This window comes from Vicia villosa, unplaced genomic scaffold (assembly GCF_029867415.1).
Source record: "Vicia villosa cultivar HV-30 ecotype Madison, WI unplaced genomic scaffold, Vvil1.0 ctg.001470F_1_1_1, whole genome shotgun sequence".
In the NCBI taxonomy this organism is placed as follows: Eukaryota; Viridiplantae; Streptophyta; class Magnoliopsida; order Fabales; family Fabaceae; genus Vicia; species Vicia villosa.
In genome coordinates this window covers 116,184-132,286 of record NW_026705628.1, presented here as the reverse complement: position 1 = coordinate 132,286, position 16,103 = coordinate 116,184, and the positions used below count along the sequence as shown (strand labels likewise).

Genomic DNA, 16,103 nt, shown 5'->3' with positions numbered 1-16,103 from the left:
GAAAGAGTATTGGGTGGGTTAAACCCAATGGAATAATGAGAATTAGGAGAGAACTTTGTGTCATAACCTAAATTAGATAGAAAGATAGAAAGAAGAGTAGAGAAGAGAAAAGAGGCATAGAGAAGAGAAGAGGAGAAAGTAAAAGAGGAAGTAGAATTCTTGAAGATTGGAGGAGTTTGAATAGAGGTAAGGGTTTGAATCCAAGTTCTTATAGACTATATGATTGGGTAATGTGTTTTGTTGTAATTATCTCTTCATCTTTATAATTTCATAAAAACCTAGAAATGTAGGGTTTGTGCTAACTTCTATGGATTTGTGTGATTAAGCATGATTTTAATGATATATGTGGTTCATTAATGATGAATACTGGTTGTATTTGATGTTAATTGACATTTGGAATGAGTTATGGGTGAAGGGAGGGGGATTATGCAGGTCTGATACTGTTACTGAATTTCTGCAAAATCGCGCCTCCGCTAAGCGGACCTTGCTTTGCATTTCACTTCTGTATCGGGTCTCTAGTGCTCCGCTAAGCGGACCTTGTTTGTAGTTCGCTTCTGGACCCCTTCGCTGAGCGGACCCTGTTTTACAAAACTTTTTCCAAACTTTGAAATGTCATAACTTTTGATCCGTAACTCCGTTTTATGCGTCGTTCGAAGCGTTAGGAAGCTCATGAGATTTTCTATATGATAGAGTAGGGTGGTTAGTATTTTTTTAATTTAATTATGATGTTAATTGGGAATAACATGTAATTATGAATGTATGTTATGGATGAGTTGTTTATGATTAATGTTCATGAATACCTTATGAGATGTTAATGTCATGAGTTGTGTGATTGATTGCTAAATGCTAATTGATGTTTGAGATTGGATTGAATGTCATGTTGTGTAATGTTGTGCAAATTTGTAAGATGTGATTGTGTAGTTTAAGAGATAGAGAGATCGTCTTAAATGCATGAGTCTTGTTTTGTTGCACACGTACACAAGCATGAGTCTTTGAAAGTGGCAATGTTGGGTAATCTCGCGAAGATTATTTACTTGTCCCAAATCTAACACCGAATGAGATTTGAAAGCTTAACGCGGAATGAGGCTTTTGAGGTGGTTATCTAGTCTATAGAGGAAAGACAATCGGCATGACCGGAAATGATAACGGATGGGATCCACATGCATATTGCATAGAGTCACACTTGAGTCGCACGTGTCGGTGTGAATTATGTTTTGTGTGATTTTGCAATATGATTGACTTGGATTGATTATGTGATGAGTGATGCATAATATGGATTTTATGTGATAGTTGTATACTTGATGGCATTTCCTTAGTGGAATATAATTGTTGAATTAGTAATTAGATATAATTACTTGAATGATGGAACTTGGTGATTTAATGATGAAACATGTTAACTTTGATGTATGGTTATAAAAGCATGTTTTTATGAAGAGTGATGAATTGTGAAAATGTAAGCTTGTTTATGTTGCATTTCCCATTATTATGTTTTCTATAAGAAGTTGAATTCTCACCCTTCTGTTTGAATGTTATCCTTCGTTGGTAACATGCAGGTTCCGACGAGTAGTAACTTGTCCGAGGATTTAGCCGAGGAGCTCCTGAGTTTGTTATTGGATTAGGTAGCGAGTCATATGCTCTGATCATGTAACACTTGGGGGGATTTTCTTTAGACTTTTGCTTATGTTTGGATATTGCTATTTCCTATGTTTTGTTGGATATTCAGATGTATTTGTTTGAGATCTCGGATATGTTGTTTAAGGCTATATGGCCAAGATTGTGGATTTCAAACTAGTATGTGGATTTAAATGTTAATTTAAATTTGGTAGATGAATATAGTATGAGATATATTCATTGAAACTTTTAATAGCAATTCAATTGTTTTCCGCAAGCGTTTATGCATAATGTATGAAAGCATGAAATTTACATTTGTGTTACAATATGATCTTTGCATATTAAGAATGTAGGATGTTTGTTTTAGGTTTTCATTGTGTTGAAAATAACATGTGACGCCCTTTTACTTATGCATGATTACTCTGTAAGATGATATATATGTATATATTTGGGGTTAGAAAAGGGGTGTTACAATAAAAACCATGTATTTTGATGGAACAATTTTATGAGAGGATAATAATTAAGCAAGTAAACTTCATCTCATTTTTCATGTTCAATCAAGCAACTTTAATTTTCATCAAAATGTACTATTCTTTCTCCCCCTTTTTGTCATAATCAAAAAGCGGTTAAGATGGTAGGATCAGACTTAGAAATAATTTCTCTGTTCAATTAAGCAATCGATTTATCAAAATCTAAACTTTTCTTTTTTCTTTTTCTCCCCCTGAGATAAATACTCTCCCCCTGAGCTAGGTACCCCTATGAATTACTTTCTGATTTATGGCTCCCCCTGAATTAAGTAATCCTATTTGTTTCAGATTCAGCCACTCCCGAGTTCTAACAATTTTCTCCCCCTGAGATGTATATTTGAAAGGAAAGTATTTTACTGGCTTCTGAGTAATTTTCTAATTTTGCCTATTTCTTTCAGAAGATAGCACTTTGTCAGTGCATAAGTCTTTCTTTAGAAATTCTGACAGGAATAATGCTTAGAATACAAATTGCTTTTGCCACGAGTTCTTAATATAGATAATTTTTAAATTCACTTAAGCTATGTCAGAGTTTATTTTGTTCAATAATTTTCAGAGGATATAATGACCAGCATATCAGAACATGTTTGAGCTCAGTTTAATGGATTCTTATATATATATATATATATATATATATATATATATATATATATATATATATATATATATATATATATATATTATTTTCTGCTTAAATTTTTTTCAGTTTAAATTAGAATGAGGATAATGCTTCAAACACAGGTAGACATAATAAAGACAAATTTTATTATAAAAATGATTACATCTAGACATAAAAAGCCACACAGTCTTCTGAAATTAAAAGGTTATCATTTTTTGGAGATTGTGCATCGCGAATTGTAATGATATCAGCAGATTCGAGTAATACAGAGAGAATCCTTCCATAAGGAATGTGGGCACTTTGACCACACCCGAAGGCTATGAGGGAATCCCTGAGATGGCAGAAAATGATTGCCGGAAGATTTAGAGGACGGCTGTTTTCGAGCCGATGAATCAGAAATCTATCCTTGCATAATACAAGATGTAGGAAGCTTCCTCTGGGAGTCAGGTTGGTCAGAACAAACCTAAAAAGAGAATGTCTGAAGGGAGTCAGAAACTCGGCATTGTTAAAAACCTGAGTCACCTCTCTATTCAAATAGTTTGAGGTATTCCAACGATCCAACTCTTTTAAGTCCAGGGCAGAGGGATTTGGCTCAAAACCGATTAAATCAGCAATGACTTCTTCTGTGATGATAAGAGGAATGCCAAGAATGTTTACAGATATAGGTGATCATCACTGATGGATGCATTTACCTAGAGGGTCTTTACTAGATTTGTAAAGACGGGTCCGCAAAGAAGAACAACATACTTGTACCAGCCTTGAGCTACAAGAAGTTCTGCCAGATGCTGATTAATTGCAGCCAAACCTATGAACTTTTCTTTGAGAATGGTGAGGCTAGGTTGGACATCCATTTTGAAGAAGGAAGTCGGTTGAAGAGGAGTATGAGATGGGTTTGAGAAGGAAGTGTATTGGATTGAGAAGAACTAGTGAAGAGATGAAGGCTAACAGTAGATTAGGAAGTATAAATAACGGTAGAGAAAGTTTTGGAAAAAAAAAAGAACCACTAGTTAAACCTAATAATTATTCGCAATTGATGGTCCTGACAGTTGGGAGGAGATAGCGTGGTACGAACATATTTGGAACAGATACCTAGGACATAGGACTAAGAGCTACACCGACTTTGTCGTTTAGAGAAACATTTGAACACGTATTCAGAATCCAAGTGTTTTGCGTGTATCAAACACCAAAGGTTAGAATTTAATCGCCAGAGGTTTTAAAAACTCATAAATACTGAAAGCTTCAGACACCTTTAAAAAAAACAGCTAATCCTTTTATGCCCTGTTTTCTAGAGATTATGTGAGATCAGAACTTCTGATAAACTTAAGAGATCTTCAACATTCTCAATCTTGTCTATAACATTTAGGTGTTTTAGCAAAACAACATATCTAATTAACTTTCTTTTCAAGACAAATTTGATGAGGACAACTTATATCAAGCATTTTGGTAAGAGGGAAAATGATAATGAGGTGTTAGCCATTTATGATGATATATTTGTGAGCATGTAGGAGTAGATACGCTAAGAGCACAGAGATTGATTTTAGAGACAGCTAATAAATATGAATGGAATGTAGTAATTAATGTTAAAAGCATGGATGCATCACATGCATGGATAATGTGACAGATAGTAGAGTAGGCAGTAATTAAGCTAAATATACAGAAGAAATCTATATACATAATCAACAAACTCATTTAGTAAAATTATAAAGCAGAGAGTTTTAGAAAGATCTGACCGTTTTGAGTGATAAATCTTTGTCTGAGCTTGAGTATCTTCTGATGAAGAGGTTCAGTCTTTTTCTTCTTCTGATCTTTGTCTTGAAGTGTCTTTCTTGACTTGATCTTAACTGAATAGATTTGATCATTCTGGCTTGAGTTAGTTTTGCTCTTCATAATTTTGAATGTCTTTATTTGAGCAGATGTTCTGCCTTTCCTTGCAACAGAGTCTTCATTTTTGCGATTTTGTTCTTTCTTATCTTCTTCCTCTGATTGGTGCTGATGATTCTGAGATGATCTCTTATCTCGAGACAGCTACACTTATTTATCTTTGAATATTTTCATTTAGCACATATTCTTCATTCTGATGTCTTGAGCCTTGTAGAATATTCTTTTGTAGATTTTCAAAGCTCCTTCTGATAAGTAGGTGATACGTTCAGAGTCTTGAGATCTTCGCCTTGACATCTTCTGATTATACTGATTGTTTGAATTTGACTTTGATTTCAACTCAGTGTGTTTTTATCCTTTTGGATCTCTCTACACTTTAACTGTTTGATCTGGAGATCAATACAGAGCCATGCTCTGATACCAATTGAAGGTGGAGAAAAACACAAGAAAGGGGGGGTTTGAATTGTGTTCTTTATCAATTAAAATTCTCTTTCTTTTTCTTTAACATCTTTTCTTTCTTTTAATCATCTACTGGATTATTCTTTGATGTTGCGGAAGCATGAAGATGTAGAACTACATAACCAATACGATGTTCATTGTAACTTCTAAAGGATATCAGAACTTCTGACTTGCTCAGTACAGTTCTGTAGATTAAATCTTGAAAGTTCTAGGTTAAAATGACATGTGCAGAAAGTAAAAGACACATTCATTTTTATCGTGGTTCACCTTCTAACTAAGGATACCTCCAGTCCACCTTCTTCAGGTGATTTGCCTCTCAAAAAAGGTCTTAATCCACTATAACCAAATCATGATTACAACTGCACGTTCCTCCGTCGTGACTAACCATCCTGCACAGCCAACTGTTGTGACTAACCATCTGGACAATGACCCGTTCAGTGATCTCCGCGAGATATAACGTCCATTGACCCAGGAACCCTACACGGCCTACCCACTGTGACTAACCCTGCACAACCAACATGTTGTGACTAACTCCCTGCACAGCTACCTGTGACTGACTACAATGGCTTGTTCAGTGATCTCCACGAGATATAACATCCATTGACTCCTGAACTCCTGACATGGTCTCCAAGAGATTTCCATAATGACCGCAACCAATTTTCTTCTCAAGCTTCTGACCTTAAATGGTCGCTCAAGGCATCTTCTGGAGATTTACATATGTGCTTCTTATTCAAGCAGATAGTCTCCTATTCTCAATACGTATGTTTATGACTCACTGACTAGAAGTCACTTTTGGAGCCTAAACATTTTTACATAAGAGTCCTAAGCGATAACACACTTCGAGCAACAACTCTATGTGTTTTACAATTAATTACAATGATAATACATAGTCTTGTAGTCTTCTATTCTTGAACTTCTGGATGAGTTCTTCATCTTCTGAAAGCAGATAAAGAGCATCAGCTCTCAACTTGATTGCTTCTTCTTCATTGATATTCTTAAGCAAATATGGAGCATCAGCTCTCATCTTGATTGCTTCTTTGAATAGATCTTCATCTTCTTCTTGAATGTTGATCATGTAGCTATTTATAGTTGATACCATAGTGATTAACATCGGTAAACATGACACACTCGACGAGCAATAACTTAGTGTATTCAGATTCCTCTGCTTTTCAACATGATCCATTAATGCTTGATCAAGTATTTTTGGATATCTTCATCTTCTTTGATGGAGCATTCAGCAAAGCATGCAGGTTCAACTTCTTCATCCTATGAGAGTTTCTTCATGGTAGGCATATGATGTATATTTCAAAATTTAATCATTATACACATAATGTATGTTGCCTCTAACGGAGAAATTGAAATAGCTTGTCAGCTTTCACGTTCATGCCCTCCATTTCCATCTTCACACAGGCATGTGTTTAGTGTATAACAACACTGTGGATTGATCACATACACATTATGCGTTGACTCTTGTGTATCTTCTAATGTGTGTTAGCTTTCTCACACATTTTCTCTCTTTTGTAAGGTACAAGCATATGATAAGTACATTTCAACACTGTTGCTTATCACATACAGAGTATGTGTTGCCTCTTGTATCTTCTGATGCATGTCTTCATATTTATGCAGTTTGATGTACATGCTCAGCTGCTTCATCTATAAATACATAGATGTATTCTGCTGATTCTTTCTTCTTCTTTTGTGCAAAATATGTCTTTGGTTGCACACTTTCTTCTTATCTCCATGGATGATCCTTACTGGATATTGCCTTTTTCTCTCTGGATCCATTCAAGGGATGGATGATCACTCACTCTCCATTCTGGATAGATTGATTCTTTACTTAGTGCAAGATGGATGAATTTCATATACTGTGGTCACTCCATGTTTTTCAAGTTTCAAGATTTGTTCTATTTATAGCTTGGTGAGTGGTTACCGTTGAGATGTAGCCGTTGCAATCTGGTTGAGTATGGATTTGAATGCTTCGTATTGATTGGCTGCATGTGTCCATGACAGAACCTTATCCTGATGTCAGTTGGCGTGCTATTCTGGTTTTTCTTTCTTCAATGTGTTGCATGTAGCTTGCTTCTTCTTTCAACCTTGGGAGTTGTTCCTTTTAAATGTTGTAACCGTATTGCACGTGATGATGTTTCTAACAGCTCTCCCTTAGATTCTAAGCTCTTTATACTTTACTCAATTTGTACGCTGAGCTGTAGATTCTTCATTGGCTTGTATATGACCTCAACTGATGTTTGTATGTTATATGTCACTGTATCGTAGTCTTCAGAACTTGTAACTTCAGAACTTCTGAACCTCATACTTACATGATCTTCTGATGTTGCATGCTCTTTCTAAATAAGATTGGTTTCCATCTTTGCTTGTTTGCTTCTTTATCTGCTGTCTTTGGATGTGTTCTGGATCAGAACATCTGATGAATGATGTTTAGCTTCGTTGATCTTCTGGATGTAGTTGATGTATTCTTTTTTTGATGAATCCTGTATAAGATTTATAACATAGTATCTGCACACTAAATGAAACCATTAGTAATAAAATTGTTACTCGCAAAATATATGCTTGTTATCATCAAAACTAGATTCTGAACATAGATTATCAATCTTGTTCTAACATATCCAACTATTTGAGTATGTCCTTTATCTTCATACATGAGACATTTTCCTAGAGTACATTTAATGTATCTCAGAATCCCGACAACAACATCCATATGTTCTTGGCAAGGAGAATTTAAGAATTGCTTACAACACTAACTGCAAAAGAAATGTTCGGATGAGTGTCTATGAGATGATTCAATTTTTCAACCAATCTCCTATACCTTCCTCAGTCAGATAGAGGCTCCCCCTGATTGGGTATGAGTTTGACACTTTGATCCATATGAGAATCAGTTGGTTTAACATTCAATATACATGCTTCTTCTAAAATATCCATATCATATTTCTAATGAGAAATCACCAAACCATATTTAGATTGGGCTACCTCAATACCCAAGAAATAGTAGAGTTTACCAAGATATTTTGTCTGAAGTTGATTTGAGAGATGTTGTTTCAACTGGAGTATTCCCTGCTGATCACTACTAGTTATGAAAATATCATTTACATACAGAATAAGATAAATACACCCTTGGGCTAAGTGACGATAAAAGTCAGAATGGTCAGATTCACTGCGGACCATACCAAATTGTTATGCTATAGTGCTAAATATGAGGAACCAAGCTCTCGGAGATTGCTTAAGACCGTAAAGAGACCTATGAAGCCTAAAACCATATTTGATGACTCCCTATGAGCAACAAACCCTAGTGGTTGCTTCATATATGTTTCCTTTTCAAGATCACCATGTAAAAATGAATTTTTGATGTCAAGTTGATGAAAAGGACAATGTCAAATGGATGCAATGGCTAGAAGAAGTCTAACATATGCCATATTGGCTACAAGCGAGCAGGTATCACTATAATCCAACCCAAAAATCTGAGTATATCCTTTGGATACTGGGCGAGCTTTAAATCTGTTAATATTATCATCTGGATAAACTTTCATTATATAAAGTGAACTGCAATCTACTAAATATTTCCCATGGGGTAGAGGAACCAATTCCTAGGTACCACTGCTTTGAAGAGTACACATTTCATCAATCATTGCGTGCCTCCACTCAGGGTGAGATAATGCTTCACCTGAAATTTTAGGAATAGAAATAGAAGATAAAAAAGACAAACAAGTATATTACAAAGAGGAAAGACGATGATATCATAAATCAATATAATATGGAGAAAGATTTCTTGTTTGACATATATCTTTTTGAAGGGCAGTCATAAGATCAAACTCAGGTTGTAAGATCTGATCCGGTGATGGTGAAAGCATTGGAGGAGAGTATGAAATGACCTTAGACACGGGTACGACCTTAGGAACAGGTAAGACAGTTGTTGGTTGACGACGCTGATATGTTTGAAGTGGACAAAAAGTTAGGGATCAATCGTAGGGGTATCTAGTCAACCAGGTTCCCTAGAATGGCTGGGGACAATGTCATATGTGACTTCTGGAAGAGGTTTTGGAGTACTTTCTTTCAGAGTTACTTTGTTGGATTCAAAATATGGAACAAACTCGAAGAAGGTAACATCGGTCGATACGAGGTATCATTGTAGAGTATGTGAATAGAAATGATAGCCTTTTGGGATCGATGATAACCAAGAAAGACATACTTTGGTGATCGAGCTAATAGTTCATCAAGTCCATGAGAGAAATTGTGTATAAAAAGTGTAGACCCGAAGACTAGAGGAGGAATTGGGTAAAAGGGAAAGTGTGGAAAAAAGATTGAATGAGGGATTTTTTTATTAAGGACATATAAGGGCGTGCGATTTATAAGGTAACATGTCATGAGCACAACATCCTCCCAAAATCAAAGTGGGACCTTACCATGGAGAAGTAGGGTCCGAGTGGTTACTACAAGAGGCCTATTTTTGCTTCCGACTACCTCGTTTTTTAAGGTGTATGAGGGCAAGGTGTTTGGTGGAGAACACCATTGCTGGACATACCAAACTGAGTTTTTATTTTTTTTTATAAAATTGTTCAAAAATAGAAAATAATTCAGATATATTTTTAATTAAAAATAATCATGTGGAATGTGAAAAATTATCAATAAAGGTGACAAAATACCTAGACTCAAGAGTAGAGATAGTACGCGAGAGACTCAAACATCAGAGTGAACTAAAGTAAAAGGGGACAAAGCTCGTTTATTGACTCGATTGGGAAATTGACTACGAGTGTGTTTCTCTAACTGACATAACTCACAATGTAAATTAGATACCTTGATAAACTTTGCACCAACTTATGTAGTTTGGAAAAACTAGGATGACTTAACTGAGCATGGGTAGTGAGTGAAGAATCTTTGGCTGAGCATGTCTGAGATGACACTGAGAGTTAATAAAGGCCTACTCACATCTGACGCCAATCATCTGTCCCTAACTCTGATCCTGCAGGGTAATATTACTATTAGTGAAGGTGATAGTATAATCAAGAGAACAAGTTAAACGAATGACCCAACATAAATTAAATGGATAATTAAGTGCAAAGAGAACAAAAGTAATAAAGAGAGAAGGTATAATTTAAATAGTATCAATCTCTTCAAACCGAGTTCGAGAACCATTGGCAGAAGTTATAATAGGTAAGAAACTAGAGGTAGAGAGGGAAGGTAAAAGATTTTTATTACTAGTAACATGATCATACGCATCAAAATCAAGGACCCAAAGTCCAAGAGAAGATGATTGAGAGAGGCAAACAGATGAATTACTAGTGTGTGCAATCGAAGTAGTAGAATCTGAGTTCTGATAATTCTGATACCACCTGAGGAAATCATAGTAGTTTGGCGTAAAGTTCTGAGGAGTACCCATGAGTATTTGAAAAGAGAGACTATCACGCAAACTAGGTGAAAAAGGCTCTGTTGAATTGGATCAGAGTTTTCAGTGAGTGGAAAATAAAATCTGAGACCGGGTCTGGACAGTTGCACGGTGGCAAGTGGGGCGGTGAAAAAATCATCGGGATCGACCGGATCGGAGGAGGCGCTTCTCGCGGTAGGGTTAGTTTGTTAGAAGATCCCCAAAAATAGTAGTGACAACGACGACAGTGCGATGGTGACCGGAGAATTTCGAAAGCTAATACTAGAATGAGTCACGTCAGTGTATAGAAGGCAAATCGGAGTTATGACACGGTTTGCCAAAAATTTCTCACCAGAAGACAGTGCATCAACCAGGTAAATTACGGTGAAGGGTTGTCTCTCAGTAGGCTCTGGATACATCTTAAAATACGAGAGACTAAGAGACATTTGAATAAACTGTGTGTTTTGTAAAGCACTACAGAGACTTTATTATATATAGAGAGATTACAACTAATTACATGATATAGTAGATGTGGAACTATTCTATATACAAATATTTTTAACACTATATATTTACAAATATCAACATCAACCTTTTGTTGTTTGCTAAATTTTGAGATATTTCGATTCCTCGTCGATCGGCCCAAGAAACTACTAAAACTTCCCCTATATTCACCCCCTTAAAGCACATAAATATTTAAGATATCTTAATAATAACATATAGACCACACTTGTTTTTTAACTTGGAAGCGAACAACTTATAATTAAGGGTTAAGTATGTTTTTTGTCCCTAAAAATATCTCAAATTTTATTTTTAGTCCCTATTAAAAAAATTACATATTTCAGTTCCCATAAAATTTTTATGCATGCATTTTTAGTTCTTGCTATTTTTTTTTAAAATTTTAAAAACTGTTTAATTACCCTTAAACTTTTAAATTTTTGAATAATTTTTTCATACGTGTTTAAAATACTATAAAGTATTTCTTTACTAAATTATAGAATATTTTAATATGTGAAGAATTAAATATGATTTTTTAAATTTCAAAAGATAATAATAAAAGTAATGCAAATCTCGACTTGGAAATTAAATTTTGAATTCTTTTTTTCGAAGAACCTTTTATCACGTTTTAAACATGTATGTAAAATAATCATTCAAAAATATACTTCGATTTAACAGTAGGGATTAAAACTAAGTGCATAATAATTTTGTAGGGACTAAAATATATCATTTTTTTAATAGGAACCAAAATCATAATCTGATAATTTTATAGAGAAAAAAAACATATTTAATCTGCGAGATAAAAACCTTACAATGAAACACACAAAAACAAGAAAATTAAACATTGAACAAGACAGCTACTCCATGTCACTAATCATCAATATCACAAGGCATTCCGAGTTACTCTTTATCTCTATAATCAATAGCATGTTTTGTCAGTAAGACAACTTGCTTGTATAGCTGACAAAGAGTTTTGGATTTTCTTGAATGCTTGAAAGAACGGCGGTCAGTAGAAATATCATAATCAACAGCTTCTATATTTGATGGTTCATACTCTAAGTCTTCATTGAAGTCTACGAGAATAAGTGCAGAAAACATTCCATGTCACTGCCATAAAATATACATATCATGTTAAATAGAACCTCAAATTTGGTTTCCATACTCATAAATAAAATAACTCTTCTGAATAATGTACAAGGCATAGATAACTTACTCAAGGCTTGTATGACTCTCCTCTTGTCACTCGTAATAAACTGAGTTGGTTTGACAATTTTTGCAGGACCACAAGTATAACCAGGACCAGGTGCTCTCAGGGTGAAATTTCTTGGAAGTGCAACTGTTCCATTGGTTGTTCCAGCAGAACCAACACTAGCCTGAAAAGAACTTACAGCATTGCGTGGATTCTGATTTCTGAGCCCATGAACTCAACACACCGCCTTTGCAACAATTTGCAATCTGTTGGTTGTAAGGTGTTCCTGGTAACAAATCAACCACGGTTGGATCCTTCTTACAACAATGCGGAATTCCGGCTTTGAATTTCGAACAATCTCCTTGTTCGGTTGTTTGGCTTCCCAACATGTTCCAGATTATTTCCTTTTTAGCCCATGTCCATCCTAATGTCCATCCCGGCTTTTGAATACTGCGATGTCGTTGATAGTTGTACATTGTAACAACAGCCTATGAAACTCAAGCAAAAGCAAATCATATTACATAGTGTTGAATAATATTGGTGCTTGCATTTTATCATAAATAAGGAAGTTCTCGAGACTTATAACATAGCCATCTGCAGTCCAACTCATGATATCCCATTTGAGTGTGATATTTCCATTTGGATCTAACCGATCATAGGCTTCTGCAAATCAACAACCACTTTCAAATTATAAGTAAATTATTTCAGTCCAATTTGCTCTATGTACTAACTACATAGTTGAACTAGAATTAGAAAAGTTAGAATCAAGAAGTAGAAAAAACCTGTGGAAGTGAATGTTGAGCAAGAGAAGAGTAGAAAGAGAAAAGCTACAAAGCCAGCACGAGATCCAACGGTAGATAAGCAGATTGAGTTCACTACTTGGTGCAGATTTTGTGATTGAAGTGATAAGGTAGCTCAAGTTCAAGATCATCAAGTTCAAATCACTGTATTTATTATGAAGTTGCAAAGTTACTTAGTTTGACTTCGTGATTTGAAAAGTAGTGAGTGTGAGCTGTGAGGGGTCCTATTGTTGAATTGGTCCTATTGGCTATTGTTGAATTGAAAACCTCTCCGTCCTATGTATGTCGGTAGTCAACCTTTATTATTTTTTGAGAAAAAAAAACTTTTCATTCTTACCATTTTAAAATTTTATCTTTGATTTATAGAGAAACTAATCGTGTTGTAATGATTGTTAGTTATTTTTTACAATTATAAATTTAGATTATTATTCATTATCGATATTAATCTCAATATAAGATGGGATAAGATCATAATTTTAGGAACTAGTGAGAGATAATGTTGCTCGTGCTAACTTTTGGGCAATATTGTTTGCTTGTCTCCAAGTTAAATGTATTTTAAAGTTTTGAAAGATACCGGAAGTTTTACAAATTTTCATGAGAGCTCCGTAAATGGTATTGGTTTCGAAATTCCTAGCAACGTCGTCAATCATTTCTTTACAATCAAGTTCAATAGACACGTTAGATAATTTCATGCTCCGTATTAGTTTTTTTATAGAAAAAAACTTAATGAAATGTAATGGTTCATGTTGTGAATTCAATGCCAAGAACAAAGTATAAAATAAGGGATGAATAAAGGAAAGGAAGAAGAGGAGAACACAAATATTGGTTATAACTGCTATTCTTTTACTTTCTCTTAAAACAATATTACAAGTTTACAAGAATAACAAATAACATCTCTCGCCCCAAATTAGGATTTGCAGCTTAGCAATGATGAGAGACTAGTATGCTATTTATAATAAAACCTAACATACTAACTAATGGGCTTTTTCCACAAGGCCCATTACACAAGCCAACTTAATAAACAAGCTAACTTAACAAATTAGGGTTTAAACACTAAAACCTAATTTAACATGCTAACGACCCTAGCATCTTCGACACAAGCATGTGAACAACCTTCGACTTCATGCTTAATCCTGTCGAACCAAGAAACTACCCTTCGACTATACTAGAGTTCGATCCAATATCTCACAGTTCATTTCATTACTAATATGATCATGAATACATGTTGGTGTATCAATAAAACTGTGAAAACTAACAAGAGATATATCAATAAAACTTTGAAAACTAACAAGAGATGGGGTCACCCATTCAAATTGGTTTGATGATGGTTTGGTTAGGAAGGTATTGTGAGGTCTCTAGACCTCCTTCTGAAGGTGATCCTTGGATTGAGAATTTACCTCTTAAGATTAGGTTTCTAGTACTCTTCATTATTTCCCAAGTTTAGGATGGGACGATATATGATATAGGTGTGTGGGTTGAGCGAAGTTTTTCCTAGAATCATAAATGGAGAAGATTGTTTTTTGTCCATGAGGAACCTTTGGTCTCTGATCTCTTTTTTATTCTCCAATAGGTTTAGCTTAGTGAGGAAAGTGATATGTGGGCTTGGAGACATAATAAAGACAATTTTTTTTGGTAGCCTCTGTCTATTATCTCTAAGTGCATCTTGTGTCTTCTTCCGATAACCATGTTGAGAGAAAGGTTTCAACTCCCTTATATAGGATATTTGGGCTCCCTCTAAGGTGAATGTTTTTTATTGACAACTTCTGCACAATAGGTTCCCATCTAGAGAGAATCTACTTAAGCGAAAGGTCATAGCTAATACGAAGGACATCACTTGTATTCTATTTGGGAATTTGCTTGAATTAAGTTCACATCTATTCGTTACTTATAGCTTGGCTTATAGTGTTTGATATAAGATTTTTAGGTGGCTATAAATCCATATTGTTTTTCGAAGGGATCAAAGTATTCTTTTTTTAGCTCTTTAGATCCTTAGGATGTAGGGCTAAGGTTAGTGGATGCTTTGCCATAATTTAGTATGTAGTGGTGTGGAATATTTGGTATGTGCGTAACAATAAGTTTTCCTCCGATTCTCCAACAAACATTCAAGAGGTGGAAGATAAGAGTACTTTTGGCTTGGAATTGGTTTATTTTCATGTCACCCGCAAACTCATTATTACTCTCTGATTGGCTTCAGAACCCTATCTTGTGCCTAAACAAATAACCTTTCAAGAGGTTAGTCCCTCTTCAAAGGAGTGCATGGTATTGGTTTTCATTTATGGTCTCTTGCTCTATTGGTGGTGGGGTTAGTGGTCTGAGCTCTAGCCTGATTCTCTGGTGGGTCGAGCTTTGGAGTGTAGGCATTTGTTTGGATATTTTTTCTCATCTCTTGATTGCTCCTGCTTGTGGGGGTTATTTTTGTTGTTTCCACGTGTTTCCATTTTATTTATAGATGTTGTTTTGTGCTCTTTGTGACACTTCTTATGCCAGTTATCTCTGAACTTTGTGTGTGTGTGTGTGTGTGTGTGTGTATATATATACATATTTACAAAATGACAGGGTCACTTGTGGCAAAGCATGATCAACCTCGTTAGCTTGTCTTATAATGAACTTAACATGAGAATTCCTATAGTAAATAGAAAATAAGTGTTTACATTAATAAGTAATAACACTAAAGTATGAAGCGTTCAATTGCTGATTATTCACACTATCCACTACGACTTTAGCATCCAACTCAAAGTATACTCCATCAAAACCAAGATCATGCACCCATTTGGTATATGACATAAGTCCTACAACTTCCCATGTATCGACCTCGATAATAGGTGAAAACCACTCAATCTGAATTACTACTAATTGGCCCCCATCATCTTGAATGCAAGCACCTATTCGTGTTCAGCAAGTGACTCCATACACAAGAGGGGAGAATTGTATTATTTATAAATAAAGATCATTTCAAAAAATTCTTTCTTAAAAATGATTTGTGTTAGTTCAGCGAAGATAATATAATAGACAAGAAGAGAATAAAAGTAAATAATAAAAATTAAAGAGATAGAGTTAGAGAGAATGCATCTGAGATTTATTCAGGTTCAATCTACCACTTGGTCTACTCATGTTCATAAGAGTTTCTCTTAAGAGTTCACTAAAAATGAGT

At 35.0% G+C, this 16,103-nt stretch overlaps 1 pseudogene; it reads right to left on the bottom strand.

Moving 5' to 3' along the window:
• Positions 1-11,807: 11,807 nt before the first annotated feature.
• On the bottom strand, positions 11,808-13,184 carry LOC131635357 (protein COBRA-like; annotated as a pseudogene).
• Positions 13,185-16,103: the final 2,919 nt, after the last annotated feature.